The sequence below is a fragment of the Schistocerca piceifrons genome, chromosome 7, assembly GCF_021461385.2.
Source record: "Schistocerca piceifrons isolate TAMUIC-IGC-003096 chromosome 7, iqSchPice1.1, whole genome shotgun sequence".
Lineage (NCBI taxonomy): Eukaryota > Metazoa > Arthropoda > Insecta > Orthoptera > Acrididae > Schistocerca > Schistocerca piceifrons.
This window is the reverse complement of record NC_060144.1, coordinates 507,784,557-507,801,114: the sequence shown is the minus strand read 5'-3', so window position 1 is coordinate 507,801,114 and position 16,558 is coordinate 507,784,557. Positions and strand designations below refer to the sequence as shown.

At 43.9% G+C, this 16,558-nt stretch overlaps 1 pseudogene; it reads left to right on the top strand.

Moving 5' to 3' along the window:
- LOC124709051 overlaps window positions 1-14,588 on the top strand; it is a 120,711-nt pseudogene extending 106,123 nt beyond the window's left edge.
- Window positions 14,589-16,558: the final 1,970 nt, after the last annotated feature.

Below are 16,558 nucleotides of genomic sequence, written 5' to 3'. Positions count from 1 at the left end.
GAGCCTGATTAGTAGGAAGTCATGTTGTTTACTTTACTTCTCTGTAAGGTGGCTCTGTTGTATGATATTTACATCGTTCCATGACAGAACGTGCTATGAATCAATGACATACCCATTCATTACTCAGTGTTATTCAGAGACGTACAGTACAATGCAGTGGATCAGTACCGGCACAGTTGCGCAGAACTCAATGACATCCACCTTGTGTATGGAGAAGTACATTGCAATGCTCTTGCATCTCTCAATCGATGAATGTGGGAGGTTGGTTCGTTGGAAAGAAGAAACGAGGGACCTGGCAACATGAGGACGACTGACGCACCCGATGCTGGAAGGTGTAGCAGCGGACCTCAGTACAAGTACTCGTCGTACTGCACGCGCAATGGGCGCTGCACACACTAGCCTGTGTTGATTCCTCCACGAACAACAATTACATCCATATCACCTACAACGAGTCCATGCAATACTTGTGACTGAGTTTCCACCAAGAGTCGCATTGTGTCAGTGGTTGCTACGACAGTAAATTGATCGACCAGATTTCCTCCAAATCTTGTTATTTACTGACGATACCTAATTAGATCTTGATTGTTTTCCGAACAGTAGGAATAGCCATATTTGGGATGAGGAAAACCCTCACTCTAGTAGAGTAATACCGTCAAGTGCGTTTCGCTGTAAATATCTGGGCCGCGATTTTAGGTGACAATCTCATTGGGCGGTATGTTCTATCTGGCAGGACAAGAACTTCTGCCTGTGTTGTTGGGGAACGTACCCTTGGCTGTTCGTGAGAGGATGTGGATACCACATGACGGTGCACCGCCTCACTGCATTGTGGATAGCCGCATCCATCTCAGTGCTGTATTTCCTGGTCACTGTATTGGAAGGGGAGGTCATATTCCATGGCCTACGAGGTCATCTGACTTGAATCCCCTTATTTATTTACAATGGGGATATCTAAAGTCACTCATGTATGGGACCCCAGTGGATACGAAGATGGAATTAGTTGCCAGAATTGTAGCTGCCTGTGATGTGATTCGAAACAAAAATGGCTCTAAGAACTATGAGACTTAACATCTGAGTTCATCAGTCCCCTAGACTTAGAAGTACTTAAACCTAACTAACCTAAGGACATCACACACATCCATTTTCGAGGCAGGATTCGAACCTGCGACCGTAGAAGCAGCGCGGTTCCGGACTGAAGCGCCTAGAACCGCTCGGCTACAGCGGCCGGCTGATTCGAAACACACCAAGGATATTTGTGAGGGTGCGCCAGAAACTTTTTCGCCGATGTCATACTTGCATTGAACATTGAGGTTGATGGCCGTCAATTTCAGCATATTTTGTAAGATACGATACAAATGATATGTTAATTGTGTCAATGATTGTATTTGCAGTTAACTGTAACTAATATAAATAAAAAACTACGCACCAATATGATTTTATTTCTATTATCTCTTCAAGCTGGCTTCTCAACTTCCCTGCCTCTAATTGTTCAGTAGAGCATCCTCTACGGCCTGTAAAATTTTTGTACGGTCTTACGGAAAGACCCTTCATAAATTCTAACGAGAACCTATACTAACTATGTGGTGGTTTTTGGTGGACGGAATCTTCCGTTAAAATGCGAACCACAGGCAAAGCCACAGGAAACGCACCTGAATGGGCTACAATACTTTTCATTTTTCAAGCGCGGTCCCATGCTACTACTTCAAAATGCGTATTCGCTCCACAGCGCGAGGTCTGCGCTGTAAATAAGCCACATGGTATGCGCAGAAATTCAGTTGCGGGCAGGTTTAATTCATGCTCTAATTGCCATTGCGGTTTCTTACAGCGGAACTCGTTTTGGAGTGAATGAAACCGCGTGCGGAAGTTGGTATGCGCAAAAAAGCTCCTCTTGCTAGCCTGCTAACAACTCGCAGGCATGCGAACAACGTGGAGCTGCACTTCAGCAAGAACAATAGACACTCTGACAGCTTACTTTCATGTACAGCAGCAGCCTCAGATGCGCTGTACATCTGTCAGTCGCAGAGAATTTTGGAAAGAACAAGAAAGTGGTTGTGCCCATTAGTATGGAATCTTCAATTGTAGCATAGTGAACAAGTGTCATTACTTTGACTCATAAGTTCACGAGGTTTCTGTTTCGTGTGTTGGTATTCCTGTTGCTATTGGTTTATTTATAGCTTCTCAATTTTTATTTGTATTTTTATTTTTTTATTTGGAGGTAACAAACACCACTGTGGCTGTAGAAATTTTATTAAAACCACGACCAGCTGCACGCCAGATTAGGCGCATCATCAGGTGATTTAAACAGTGATTATAAAGGAAGAATTTTACAATTTTCCTTTCTACACAAGCTCAGTGAATGCTGTTACATGGACTAGAATAAACTTGCACATTAGGTAATTATGTAATTGTGTGTACAACATTATTTAACGCTTTTCTTGAAATCTACAGCCGTCCGTCACGTCACTGACAAAATTAAAACCCACTATAAGCATTTTTCAAATAGCTTAAAATGGGTGTACCTAAAACAAAACAAAACGAGTATTTGGTGTGAAGAGAGTAAAATAAGCCCTTAAAAGCGTACAAAATCATATGTAAGCGCCAATAAAGTAGTTCAATGCTACTCCCTGAGTTTACAAGTGATCATTTTGTCATCTGGAGCTAGTGAGTGGAGCTATGTACGCCAGTAAATGAAGTGCCAAGTGGAGAATCGGAACATTTCCGACATATTCTTCTGTTAGAAGTCAATAGCAGTGGAGGCAGCCAGAACCATTTGCACCATGTATGGGGATAATGCTACTGGACAGAGCACGACAATAAAATATTTCTTTCGTTTTAAGGAGGGTCGCTTCGAGTTTAGTGACTTTCCATTTTCAGGAACACCTTCGAGGTTTCATGAAGATCGTTTAAACACATTAACCCAAATGATCCATGTCAGTGTACTCGAGAACTTACAACTACAATGAAATGGGATCATTACACCATCGTGCATTATCCGCATGCAATTGGAAGACTATAAATTCGGGTGTATGAGTACTGCATGCTCCAAGCCAAATAAATCACAAAAATCGGTGGGTGACCATATGTGCATCTTTGCTTGTTCGTCATCAATAGAGTCGTATTGTTACTGCTGACGAGAATTGGTGTCTCTACGCTAACATAAGGAAAAAAAATAATGGTTGAGCACAAAGGAGCAAAGCCTCGTACAGGCACCTCCGCGCTTCCACAAAAGATAATATCTTTTGCATCCGGTGGAACAGTGACAGTGTGGCGTACTACGAATTGTTTCTCGACGTGTAAAAATCGTTGCTGGCTACGGTCGCAGGTTCGAATCCTGCCTCGGGCATGGATGTGTGTGATGTCCTTAGGTTAGTTAGGTTTACGTAGTTCTAAGTTCTAGGGGACTGATGACCTCAGAATTTAAGTTCCATAGTGCTCAGAGCCAATCATTGCTGTCATTTGTTGTCAACAACTGAGATGTCTTGTAGACACAATCCAAGAACAACGACCAAGAAGACTGCGTGAAGTGATGCTACCGCCCACATTCTGCTAGACTGACAAAAAACACTGTGCTGGAGTTGAGTTGAGAAGTCATTCACCTGATCTTGCGCCCTCAGATATTCACCTTTCCCGCTCTCTTCGAACAACCTTCAAGGAATTTCCTTTCTGGATGAAAATTCGCTCCGAACGTGGCTCGACGAGTTCATCGCCTCAAAACCACGTGATTTCTACGGTCGTAGAATAGAAAAGTTATCCAAGCGTTGGCAGACTGTTGTAAATAGTGAAGGAGGATATATTCTCGACTGCTAAAGTCTTTGTTATGTGCACCTGCTGTGTTAATTAAATTTATGGAAGAACGCTGGGAACTCATGCACCAACCAAATAGAATTGACAAGACTGATCTGAGTGATAGAATCGACTATACCACTTTACCTGTTATTTATTTGAAATTTTTCGTTACTTATTCAAATGATTTCCCGCCCAGTATAAGATCTCCGATATACATCTCACATCTGCCGAAACAACATTTTACGAGGTTGACATTCACCTTTATACAAAAAAATCAATACAACAAATCATAGCACGCACTCCATTTAAATTACAATGAAAAGAGGAGAAACCTTTTAACAATGTTGACTGAAATATACCCTTTGAAAATCTGGAAGTAATGGGGATGACATACAAGGAGCGAAAGGTAATCTACAACTTGCATAGAGAACAGACTCTAGTCGTAATGGCTGAAGGAAATGAAAGGAAAGCAGTAGGTGAGAGTGAAGTGAGACATATTATAGCGTAATTCTGATGTTAGTCAGTTTTTAAATAGAGTAAGCGGTAAAGGGAACTAAGGAAAAATTTGAAAAGCGTATTTAGGGAGGAGAAATAAAGCTTTGAAGCTTGCCGATGACATTGTAATTCTCTCAAGAGACGGCAAAGGATTAAGGACAGCAATTGAACGATAATTTCTTGAAAAGAGATAATGAGACGGACATTAACAAAAGTAAACGCAGGGCAATGGAATATTGTCGAATTAAAGCAGGCGATGCTGAGGGAATTGGAAAAGGAAATAAGACACTAAAAGTACTCGACGCATTTTGCTATTTGAGCACCAAAATTGCTGTGGATGGCCAAAGTAGAGAGGATATAAAAGACGGACTGTCGACAACAAGAAAAAAAATTCCGAAAAAGAGAAGCAGAGGGGGTATAAAATGCAAGATGGGAATTAGAAGAGATTTATTTTTGAAGAAAAGAAGCTTATTGACACTGAATGAAAATTTAAGTCTTATTTACTCTTTCACTCCTGTGCCCACCAACCGCAGTCGCTTTTTGGCCTAGTCAAGCAACAGATTTCTGTCTTGGCATCTTATTGCCTTCCTCCAAGTAACTGAAGATCCTTGGCTATCTAGCCTCACCATCCTATTTTTGTTCTGCCTGAAGGTCTTCGCTCTTTCCGTTTGTTCTCCAACATTTATCTCAACCTTTACCCCTTTGCTCTTGTATAGACGTGACCGGCCCATCTCAGCATCCTCATCTTGGCTTCCGCAACAATATATGGTTCAGTATTTTTTTTCTACACCGCCATTAACCTTCCTCATAAAGTGGTCCAAATATCTTCCGCAGGATTTTATTTTCGAAAACCTTTATCTTTCTCTCTTTATACTTATCTATTCGCCATCTTTCTGATCCATATAGTAATACTGGTATGATTACGGTTTTACATATCTTTATTTTGATTCTCCTGACAAAATTTTGGACAATAGCAGTTTTCTGAGTGAATACGATGTTCTGGCCGCCGCTTTTATCATCGCTTCTATTTCTTGTTTCTCATCATTTCCGTTGTTCACTGTGACCTTCACACATTTAATCTCTTGTGCTTCTTCAAACACATGGTAGTCAGTCTCTGTGGTATCCCGAATTTTTGTCTTGTAATTTTTTTCTGCCCTCATGACTTACATTTCCTCGTAATTTGTCTCTAATCCAGCTTCCTTAGCTTTTTGAAGTAGCTTTTTTGCCAGTACTTTCAAGTTAGATTTTCAGGAATTAAAGTTGTTATTAAGTCGGCTATAAACCGTTTTGGTTACTGCATGGGCGGTTCCTGTACGTGGGCTGTCGCTTGTATTAGTCACACTTACAGCACGGATGATTTGAAACTGGTGACCACCAAGACATAAAAATAGATACTTCTCAGTGCAACTTATGACAAAGCTACAACCATTTATTTCAAACATTCATTTTTATTCCTACGTTTATCCCCCCCCCCCCTCCCCTCCGCTTCACCTGTTGCTTCCATGCTTCCTGTATTGCTACAATCAACAAGAGTGGTGATATTCCTTCTCATTTCCTAACTCGTGTTTTCATGCCAAAATCTGTGGAATAATCTCCACTCATTTTCTCTATCCCTTATCATCCTCGAAGAGTAACTTACAATATTTGTAATCTTCTTTGGTATTCCAAACTTTTGCATTTTCTCCCACTACTTTTCTATATTTATGCTATTGCAGTCTTCCCTAAAATCAAAAAACAATACTGCCACTCATTTATTGTTGTGTTCCTAGTATTTTGATATGGTTTCTTTTAGTACAGTCCACCTCAGTAGCTGTTTTGTCAGGGTGAATGACTGCCGTGTGGAAGATCCGGGTTCGACTTCCCGATACTGCCAGGGATTTTTCCTTGGTGAGAAGACTGGTACGGAGTGCACTCAGCCTCGTGATGCCGGCTGAGGAGCTGCTTGAGTCAGCAGTTGCGGCTCCTTCGCCTGGCAAGTCTGCAACATGGCTGGGAGAGAGGCGTACCGGCCAGATGCCCCTCCGTTCCGCATCCGCAGGAGGCCGCACGGCAGAGGATGACACGGCAGCCGGTGGACATCCCTTGGGTCTTCTCAGCCTTGCTAGGAGCTCTTACTTTTCACTACAAATATATGATCTGTGTTGGATCGATTCTTCATAAACCGCACTTTTAAATATGGTTCCAGTCATCCCTGGAGAACGTTTTGTATACTGTGCTAATTAATGAGATGTATCTATAGTGTCTGCGTTCTTGTTTATCGCTCTAGTTATGTACTGGTACTCTGGGCGCTTCTCTCCACTCAGGCGGAATTCTTTCTTGATTCCGGATGTTGGTCGCTAGTCTGTGCACTAGTTTCGCAATTGTATCTCTTCCCTTCTTGTGTAGTTGAGCTGTTATTCTATATTTCCCTGGAGCTTTATGGTTTTTTGGTATTTTGGCTGCATTTACAGTCTCTTTTAATGCTGGCGGTGTAACCAAGTGCTGTTAGGTAAGTTTTACCAAATATGTTCTGAAGGCATTTGCAAGGTGCGTCGTCTTAACGTGAGTGAAGAGTCAGCGATACGTGGTTCAGAAAAGAGGAGCATGTAAGATTTTGAAATATGGTGCTACAGAAAAATCCTAAATATTAGACAGATTGCTCGAATAAATAGTCAGGAGGAACTGAATCGAATTTGCAAAACAGAAATTTATGGCACAGCTCTTCTAAACGATGAAGTCTTTTGATATGGAACATGCAGAACTGTGGAGACAGATGTGGATGCCTCATTCTGTCCTCCTTTATCTCCCTGCGATGTCAACCAATCGTTGAAGCTATCGAGCAGTGGCACGCCCGTTACTTGCAATTAGTGACCAGACGCGTTGAGTGGGCGATAGTCAGATAAAGTGTTGCTCAAGTCAACAGTGTGCTATCGATAGCTACGATGCCACAACGTAGGTCCCCTCTGCTATGTTGGCACTACAAGAGACACCGACGACAGTGCCCTCTAGCCGGCGTTGTCGAGGTCTACGAGCTCCGCGACTGCTTCAGCCCATTTGATCAGGTGCAGACAGCCAGGACACTTCGCTTCAGCATCGCACCTACGTACAAAGTTATGTAATCGTTTATCACCTTGTTTTTGCACCAGGAAACCACGTTCTTGCAGTACCGACTTTTATTACCTTTTCCGTTCCTACCCACGCGCCGCCTCCCAGGCGGGATAGAAAAAAAAAAAAAAAAAAACAAACAGTAGAACACATACTGTGTCGAGGTCTCTCAGCGTAACGTGAGTAACACGCCGTCGTATGTTATCTTCAAAGTATCCTCTTACTGAGACTTTAAGACACTTTAAAAGAATGCTTATTAACAAAACCAAAATTCAATTATAATGCCCCTGGATGAGTATCCACACAACATCGTACAACGGAATTCTCTCTCTTAAGACAGAGTCCTGGTAGGCGACGGATTGAAGAGCTGGGACGCCACTGGTCCGCTGCTGCCGGAGTAAGATGGGCCAGGTCTGCCGGTGTGGAGTGCCGAGACTGAAGTACCGGTACTGCCAAGTGTAGTGCTGAAACTGAACTGCTAATGCGGCTTGACGAACTGCTGGTAATATCGACTTATGGCGTAGGTCATAACTGACTTCGCAAGATCCGGCGGTGGCCTAAATAGTCGGGGTAGGATGGATATCCGCGTAACGCTGTGAGAGAACGTGACCCGGCGTAGGAAAATAGTGCCCTGCCGACAGCGCTCTCTGCTGCATAAGGTACGCTGCCTGCCGGCGTGGTTTGTACCACCAGACTCTGTGGAGACGAGGTATAGCTCTGTGGTTAACAGCCCAGTCAATAGCAAGAAAATATCTCGATGTTTATGAGAGTCGTTTACGCACGCCCTCCTGCTGGCGCGGCTCCCCACACGGCCTGCCAGGTGTGCGGAGGAACCGAGTAGCAGGCGAATACAATAGTCTTGTCGAAAGATAACGTTACGAAGACCTCGGAAGTAGTGCGTAGCCACCGCTTTTAACAAGGCTGCTATGTGAATCACCGGCTCTACGAAACACAGGTGACCATGTTGTGGAGACAGTGGCGTCTCCTACCGCCATTCCAGTTGCTGTGCACGCAAGGCCGAGACGAATACTGTCTGACGACATTAGGTGTCCTCTGAATCTACATTCGTCAGTATTTTTATCGTGATGCTGTACGCAGAAATGAAACTGGAAAAACGTCGTGTTGCCATCGAGCGCACAGTTGTCGGTGAGTCTGTCTCTGCTACTGCACCAAGGAAGCCCCAACAATGGTTGCTATACTGACAGTTGGTGATGCTCCAGACGTAATCGCTCTGTCCGTGCTGGTACTTTTCTTGCTATAAACAAACCAGTTCACTGACAAAGCCTGACTTTTCGATCCTGCACTGCCGAGCTAATGTAGGTGTGCCCACTCGGGCGCTAGTCACGTGGGACATTTGGGACTCAGCGTGCCGTTGAGTACAGATATCCTGAACCCATCAGTTCCTTATTTGGATGACATTCGTGGAATACAGACCACTACCAGTCACAGTGTAGAGGAATGATTAACCACAGCCTCTATGGACTTCGATCCTGCAACTGCCGGGTTCCGAAATAAGCTGGTAGACAATTCTACTTCTCATATCAGGCATAACAGGATCCCGTCGCATATAGCCAACATTCAAATCGGTAAGCATGCGACAGCCTGCGCTACCTAATATGTTCCAAAACGCCGCGGATAAAAAAGATTATTGCCGGGGCTCATACCTCAGGTTCCACTGGTGATAGTAAGGTAGAGTCAAGTGTTTTGCACAGCCCTTCGGCTAGGAACCATTTGTATATGCAACAGAATGATAGCCGTACTGTAAATATTATACAGCGTAGGGTCAAAGTTTGAATGTTACGCGCTTCCTGCAGACTAGGAAAATGGAGAAAATCTGGTTCTTTTAACTCTGTATATGATGCGGCTTAACAGAGACAGTAAGAGAGAGCAGGGGGGAAGGGAAACAGTGGCAGGAGACAGTACCAGTAGAGCAAAACGAAGGAGACTGTGGCTGAGAGGCAGGAGACAGGGACAGCTACAGAGACACAAAGAGACAATCACAATTAGTTGGGCTGAATGAGTGAGTGAGAGTGGCCAATCGGGAGTGGATGAGATGAGCGATTTACTGCGATGGTGTGGTGGGTGTGAGCGTGTTACAGTTAGGTAAGCTTGTGGGAACGAGTTGTGAGGTTCATGTTAAGAAGTGCACGAATATTTTCGCATGACAAATATTTTGGGAAAATTATTAAAGGCGATAAGGAAAGTAGAATGAGGCAGTTGATACCATTCTTCAGTCACAGTCTTTTAAACACGAGCATACGACTTTTTTGTCATGCAATAAGAGCACTTCTCTTCTGGTTCTCTTCTTTTCGCTGCTGCAGCAGGACAAGTCACCCACATGACAAGAACTTTATGAGTCAGTAAGATTATGATAGTTCACTTACGTGAGACTGAAATAACGCGATACTAATTCAACATCTCAGACCGAATTTTACGTGCACAAAAATTTTTCTTATGCTTCAGTACTACAACTAGGCGTTGCCTGAACTCTTCTGGTGGTTACGGAGAGGGTTGACAGCATATTTATCCATCCTGTGTCACCTTATAAACTACGTTTCCGCCTCACACCACATATATCATGCGTATTTTACAATTACACTCTAACGTTACTCCACTGGCTAAAATAATTCTCATTACGAGAGATACATCGTAGTACGAGAGTGATGTAGTTTTTGCAGTTAAATACTTAGCTTTAAACCATCGATTCTCCTTCACCAATAAAGTCCATTAGGGGTTGTATATTACTGATTTGCCTGGATTTCGGACGTGATGAAAACTTGGATATTAATATTATCCGACACACTGATGAATGCTTTTAGCAGCAGATGTATTTTTTGTAAGCATTTACAAAGATGTTCATAAAGCAACTGTTACAGACATTGCATCATTCTACTGGCGAGACTTCGACTGACTTTAGTGCTTTGCACCGCTCAATATATACGCTATCTTAACAATGTATGTTCTTTGGCTTATTGTCAAAATCCATTACTTTTACTGATTAATAATGAAAAGCTAATGATTTATAACAGTCTGTTAGCTCTGTTATAAAGACAATAAATACATTCGTAAATATTGTTCTTTTGGTTTTCTATGGAAATTTGGTTATGAAGTTGCAAGAACAATAACTATCGTAAAATCATTAATTACATCTTGATTTCACATTGGTTTTATTCCTGACATTAATCAAGGTACAGTATAAAATGTCAAACCGGAATTTCAAGTTAGAGTTCTGTATGACAATTTCATAATATCAAAATGACTGGAAATCAATAGTGTTTACATTAGAATGTTTGACAATCGTCAATGAAGAAAATGACAACTAATGTAATTGGTTTTTCCCCATTGACATGATACCTAAAGTGCACAAGTCATGTTAAATACATCAGATGACTGATAAATGTTCAAAAATCCTGTTCCTAACTAAGTTGAAATTCATGAATTTAGCTAGAAATTATCGGTTTGGCTACAACATAGATATTTTTCTTAACATTTCCATGGGAATGTAATAATGCAGTCACGAGAATGAAATTATAAATTTTGTTGAAGTTTACGACAACACGTAAATTCACAATATCAGGTTTTTTAACTGATTAGTACTTTCTGTTAATTAGTTAAATGATCTGAAAGAATGTCAGTGATGTTGATTCGGTATATAAGTGAACCATACAGTTTAATTTGCTGATATAAATTAAGAAAAACCATGCTTTCTAACTTTTGTTCATTAGACGTTGTAAATCGGGTAATATACGAAGTGCTAAACTTTTTGTGGCATCGAACCTTTTATTAGCTACATTATAACTAGTCCCATTACAGCAGGCAGGTGGACTTTGAACCTAGGAACAGGTAAATATATTAAGGAATTTTTCAAGGTTGATCGAGAATAAGATTTACGAATATATCGTGAAAATAGCAGGCATTTGCTGTGCGTAGTCGACTTAGAATCCATGGGTCGGTTTTGGTACCCAAAAACCATGTTTTTCTGATTTTCTCAGGGTGTGAGGCGAAAACGTAGCTTATAAGGTGACATAGGACGGATAAATATGCTGTTAAGTCTCTCTGTAATCACCAGATGAGTTCAGGCAACGCCTTTTTGTAGTACTGAAGCATATGCAAAATTTTAGTGCACGAAAAATTCGGTCTGAGTTGTAGAATTAGTTTTGCGTTACTTCAATTTCACGTAAGTGAACTATTAAAATTTTATTGACCCATAAAGGTCTTGTCATATGAGTGACATGTCCTGCTGCAGCAGAGAAAAGAAGAGAACCAGCAGAAAAATGCTCTTATCGCAGGACAAAAGAGTCGTATGCTCGTGTTTAAAAGACTGTGCCTGAAGAATGGGTACCAACTGCCTCAATCTACTTTCCTCATCGCCTTTAATCATTTTCCGAAAAGATTTTAAATGCGAATATATTCGTGCTCTTCTTAACATGAACCTCACAACTCTTTCCCTCAAGCTCACCTAACTGTAACACGCTCAAACCCACCACTCCATCGCGGTAAATCTCTCAACCCATCCACTCCCGATTGGCCATTCTCTCACTCACTCGTTCAGCCAAACTCATTGTGTTGTCTCTTTGTGCCTCTGTAGCAGTCGCTCTCTCCTGTCTCTCAGCGCCGGCCGGAGTGGCCGTGCGGTTCTGGGCGCTGCAGTCTGGAGCCGAACGACCGCTACGGTCGCAGGTTCGAATCCTGCCTCGGGCATGGATGTGAGTGATGTCCTTAGGTTAGTTAGTTTTAATTAGTTCTAAGTTCTAGGCGACTGATGACCTGAGGTCATCAGTCGTATAGTGCTCAGAGCCATTTGAACCATTTGTCTCTCAGCCACAGTCTCAAAATGTTCAAATGTGTGTGAAATCTTATGGGACTTAACTGCTAAGGTCATCAGTCCCTAAGCTTACACACTACCTAACCTAAATTATCCTAAGGACAAACACATACACCGATGCCCGAGGGAGGACTCGAACCTACGCCGGGACCAGCAGCACGGTCGATGACTTTAGCGCCCTAGACCGCTCGGCTAATCCCGCGAGGCTCAGCCACACTCTCCTTTGCTCTGCTGTACTACTACTACTGTCTCCCCCCCCCCCCTCCCCAATTGTCTCTGTCTTTCCCCTACTCTCACTTGCTATCTCATTCATTCCTCCCCGCTGCTGCTGTCTATTCTCATTGACACTACCTCTCTCTTGTAATTGTTGCCGTTGTCATAGACTATGGCTCTCATTGTAAGTGGCCCTCACCCACTTCCACATCCACTTGTCTTATTCCTCTACCACTGAAGCTGTTGTGTTACAAAAAATGGCTCTGAGCACTATGGGACTTAACTTCTGAGGTCATCAGTCCCCTAGAACGTAGAACTACTTAAACCTAACTAACCTAAGGACATCACACACATCCATGCCCGAGGCAGGATTCGAACCTGCGACCGTAGCGGTCGCGCGGTTCCAGACTGAAGCGCCTAGAACCGCTCGGCCACCAGCGGCCGACTGTTGTGTTACAGTTAACTATGTTCCACTGTCAATGTGTCCCTTACCTCGACCACTTTTTATTATCTTCCTGTATGTGTAACATTTCCGTCTCTTACCCACTGTCACCATCTCCTCCTGTCATAGCACAGAAAGTTCGCATATGGTCACATGCCAGATCTTTTGGGAAGAGTTTTTGAGATGCTGATGAATGTAAAATGAAGCAGCGGGTACCCACTTTTCAGATTCTATTAGCTTTGTTGAGGCTCCGTAGGAGCATTTCTCCTCTCGTGCAATTTATGAATATGTCTGTAGCTTAATTTTTCCGTACACAGCGGCTGTAGATGCTTTACTCTACCTATTTTGTGCTGTTGTGAAGATACAGCAATCACTTGCATATTGAGGCATGTCCTATACTTGATATCAATTTGGCGCTTGTTACATACCCCCTTTTTGGTGTCGCACTTGTGAAGGCCAACAATGTAATTAAAGAACGAGACGACCTTCCAGGGTCCGCCAGAGTGAGGGCTAAGGGTGCTTGCCACCTGCAGGGTGCAGAGTACAGCGCAAAGCGCCTCTGTTACCGACTGGGTACCAGAATCGGCCCGCACACGTGCGGATCCGCACTGCGGCAGAGTTCGGCCCCGCCCTCACGCGTAACTCACGGCGCCTAACCTCCAGGGGCCCCATAACAGCGCCGGGCCGTGTTTAATGTCGCCGCGGCTGCCGCAGCAGTTAGCGCATCGGCCGGCCGTACTTGGCGCACCCTCCAGAGCGTGGATGTGAGCACGAGTGGGAGGGTGGTTAGTGGTGGGAAGGGAGGTGTATGGATGAAGGGGCGACGCTGAACCAGTTGCAGCACGAACGTACGTTACCAATGACACAGATTCTCGTGGATTCATCGCCGCCGATTTGATGCAGGTGACCAGCTCCACAGCCAAACGTCATTGCTCGCAAATAACGTGTGATTATCGTGTACAGGGTCAGCTGGGAAGAGTATTTGTCGAGAATCAACGAAACGCTTATGTTAACCTTGCTGGGGCTGCTGATGTTAGTAGTTACATTGCGGGATCAATACCACTAATAATGCTGACGTTGGAAGAAAAACTGGAGATTGATTCCGTACTCGGCGCAGGTCTGCTATTGTAACTGCGTTAGCTGTCATTATTCCGCAAATAGTAAGGTCTATCGACTCATCGGGCACCACTCATAGTGCAAAAACGAGCGAAGACAGGTGAGGAATACACGTCCGACATGAAGAAACCCTACAGATATCCATTCAGTAACTACGGTTTCGCTTGTGCTGGGATTCGTGTTCATGCTGTCAGTGTATCAGTGGTCTTCATCCAGGAGTAGAGATCTCTAGATTGGTCTAAAATCTGCAGAGAAAAACATCACGGTAATGCTAGGTCTCGTGGTCCATGCAGCAGCCGATAGTACTGGGCTTGGAAATGCCGCAACAACTGCTCATGCTGATGTTAAAATGGTAGTATTTTGGTAATAAATCTGCAAAACGCACCAGCAGCGTTTGGTCTTGTTACTTTCCTGATCTATGAAGGCTTGGCTGTACCAGACCTAACAATGGTTACTTATTTTTGAATTGGTCAGAGAGGGAAAGAAATACTGCCAACTTTAAATTCAACAGTCTTGGCGATGTTGTTCAGTGCAGGCACTTTACTCTACGCCCTATCCAAACACATGGCGAAGTCTAAAGCGGCGGAAGGAGATCCAGTAGAAGAGCATAGAGATCTTAAGACAATGTAGCTCTCCTGGCACTCTTCATCACTCTTAGAAATCAGCATTAATTACAATGGAAAATTTTCCATAAGTCATTTCCTATGGCTTGCCAGCAGCACGTGAAGCACAGTGTGCGCGTAGTGTGTTTACTTGATGTTATCAGACGCCGCCTTGGTAGTTGGTGCTACACTGAATGTTTTCATAGCCACGTCAAAGTCAATTAGACTATGTAATAGCGGTGTATCTGTTGAGGTTTTTCTTCGGAGGTGTGGAGATATGTAAAGGAGTCTACTTAGCCTCGCGAAGCCAGATGAGAAGCTGCTTGCATAAATGAGTAGTGGTGCATCAGGATTCTTCCACAGGCAATAACGGCTGGAGTGACTGGTGACATGTTCATCATATGTCACACAATCTTTGATCGCTCCTCGTACTGCCTTGTCAGCAGCAGTCGGCCAGACGACACAGACCAAAGGACTAATCAGTGCGTGGTGTTTACGTTTACGTTACGTAGCTGGTGAGCTTCTCAGTACTTGAAGAAAGACATGGTCACCAGATTAAGTCGTTAACGTAAGAAACAAATTGATATTGTAGAGTATTGTACCAAAGAAGCAAGGAAGAGGATGTTGTTATGGGTGGCTGGTATCCTCTTTCTATAACACAATATTTATTTACAAGAACAGGAAGCTACTCATCTTCAATAGAGTCCTTGTGTTGTGGTACAAGCTCACTAGTAATAGTCCTCTTGCAGACAAAATCGGTAATTTTGCTACGGTCACACAATTCTGCAAGTTATGTACTGTCATAGCCTGCGATAATCTATACCCGCTCTGCGAGTGCTCTGACAGACGCCAAATTGGAGTGTGAGTTAGTGACAGTGACTTAGTGACTGAGACCTTCTGGTCAGCGGCGGCGGTCTAAATACTTGCTGTCGAGAGAGCGTTGGCGGCGTGTCGCTTGTCAGTGTGTCTTTGGCCACACTCCTGATAGGCGTCCTTGATCCAGAGCCTACTATCGATCTTTGCGCTACATCTTTGCCAACAGATGTGCTGGCGACAGCTTACGCCAGCACAGCTACGGTGCCTAGGGGCACCATCCGCAACCCGCATGAAAACTACGCTCGATAGGCAAGGAACGGCGCCGCTCATGCACGCAGCCGCGAGACCTCTGGCCGCCTAAGTTACTGGCAAGTCACCAGGAGGCGTACCGGGAGCGAGGAGCCTCACCAGTCATAGCCAGAGACCACTGAAGTACCGCCTAACCACGCCCCTGTCAGGCACGTGTGCAGAGAGGGCAGCACATCTCTTCCGGAAGAATGGATATTTAAGCAGATGTAGCAACCATGCTAGTTTCGGTTGCAAAAAAAAAAATGCAGAATTTATTGAGACACATCGTGCAATATTTCCGCTAGAGGCGCTGTAGTTTCATCAGGTTCCTATAGGTGGCGACACTGTACGTAGCCTTCTCAACGGCGTCTGTAGAGGAGGTGCGTTCGAAGTAGAGCACTGTCATTGAATTACTCTCGGCAGAGCATCACAGACATTTACAGGCGCTTCCAGAATCTCTACAGAGATCTGGCAGTGAACAAACACACGGTGAATCGTTGTAGAGGCGCCTCTAATCATCGTGACAGGGTCGCGGAAACCCGTCCGATCTCCGGCGTGCCAGCTGGCCGCACACAGCGTCCCTCCTGCGATGTTGGAACATGCGGACACGCTCATTCGAACAGAAAATTTAAAGCCGCTCCCTCACTTGATAAAATCATGGCGATGGTCTTCTGCGACTATGAAGCAGTTATTAAGTTTGATGCCCTCTCTCATGGTTCAGCGATCAACTCTGAAGTCTATTGTGCTACCCTCAGGAAATTGACAAAAACTACTTCAGTGTGTTAGTCACTACAAAAGTACAAACGAATTTCTCCTTCTTCATGGTAACGCAAGACATCACACAAGTTTGCGCAACTGAGAGCAACTCACGAAACTTCATTGGTCTGTTCTTCC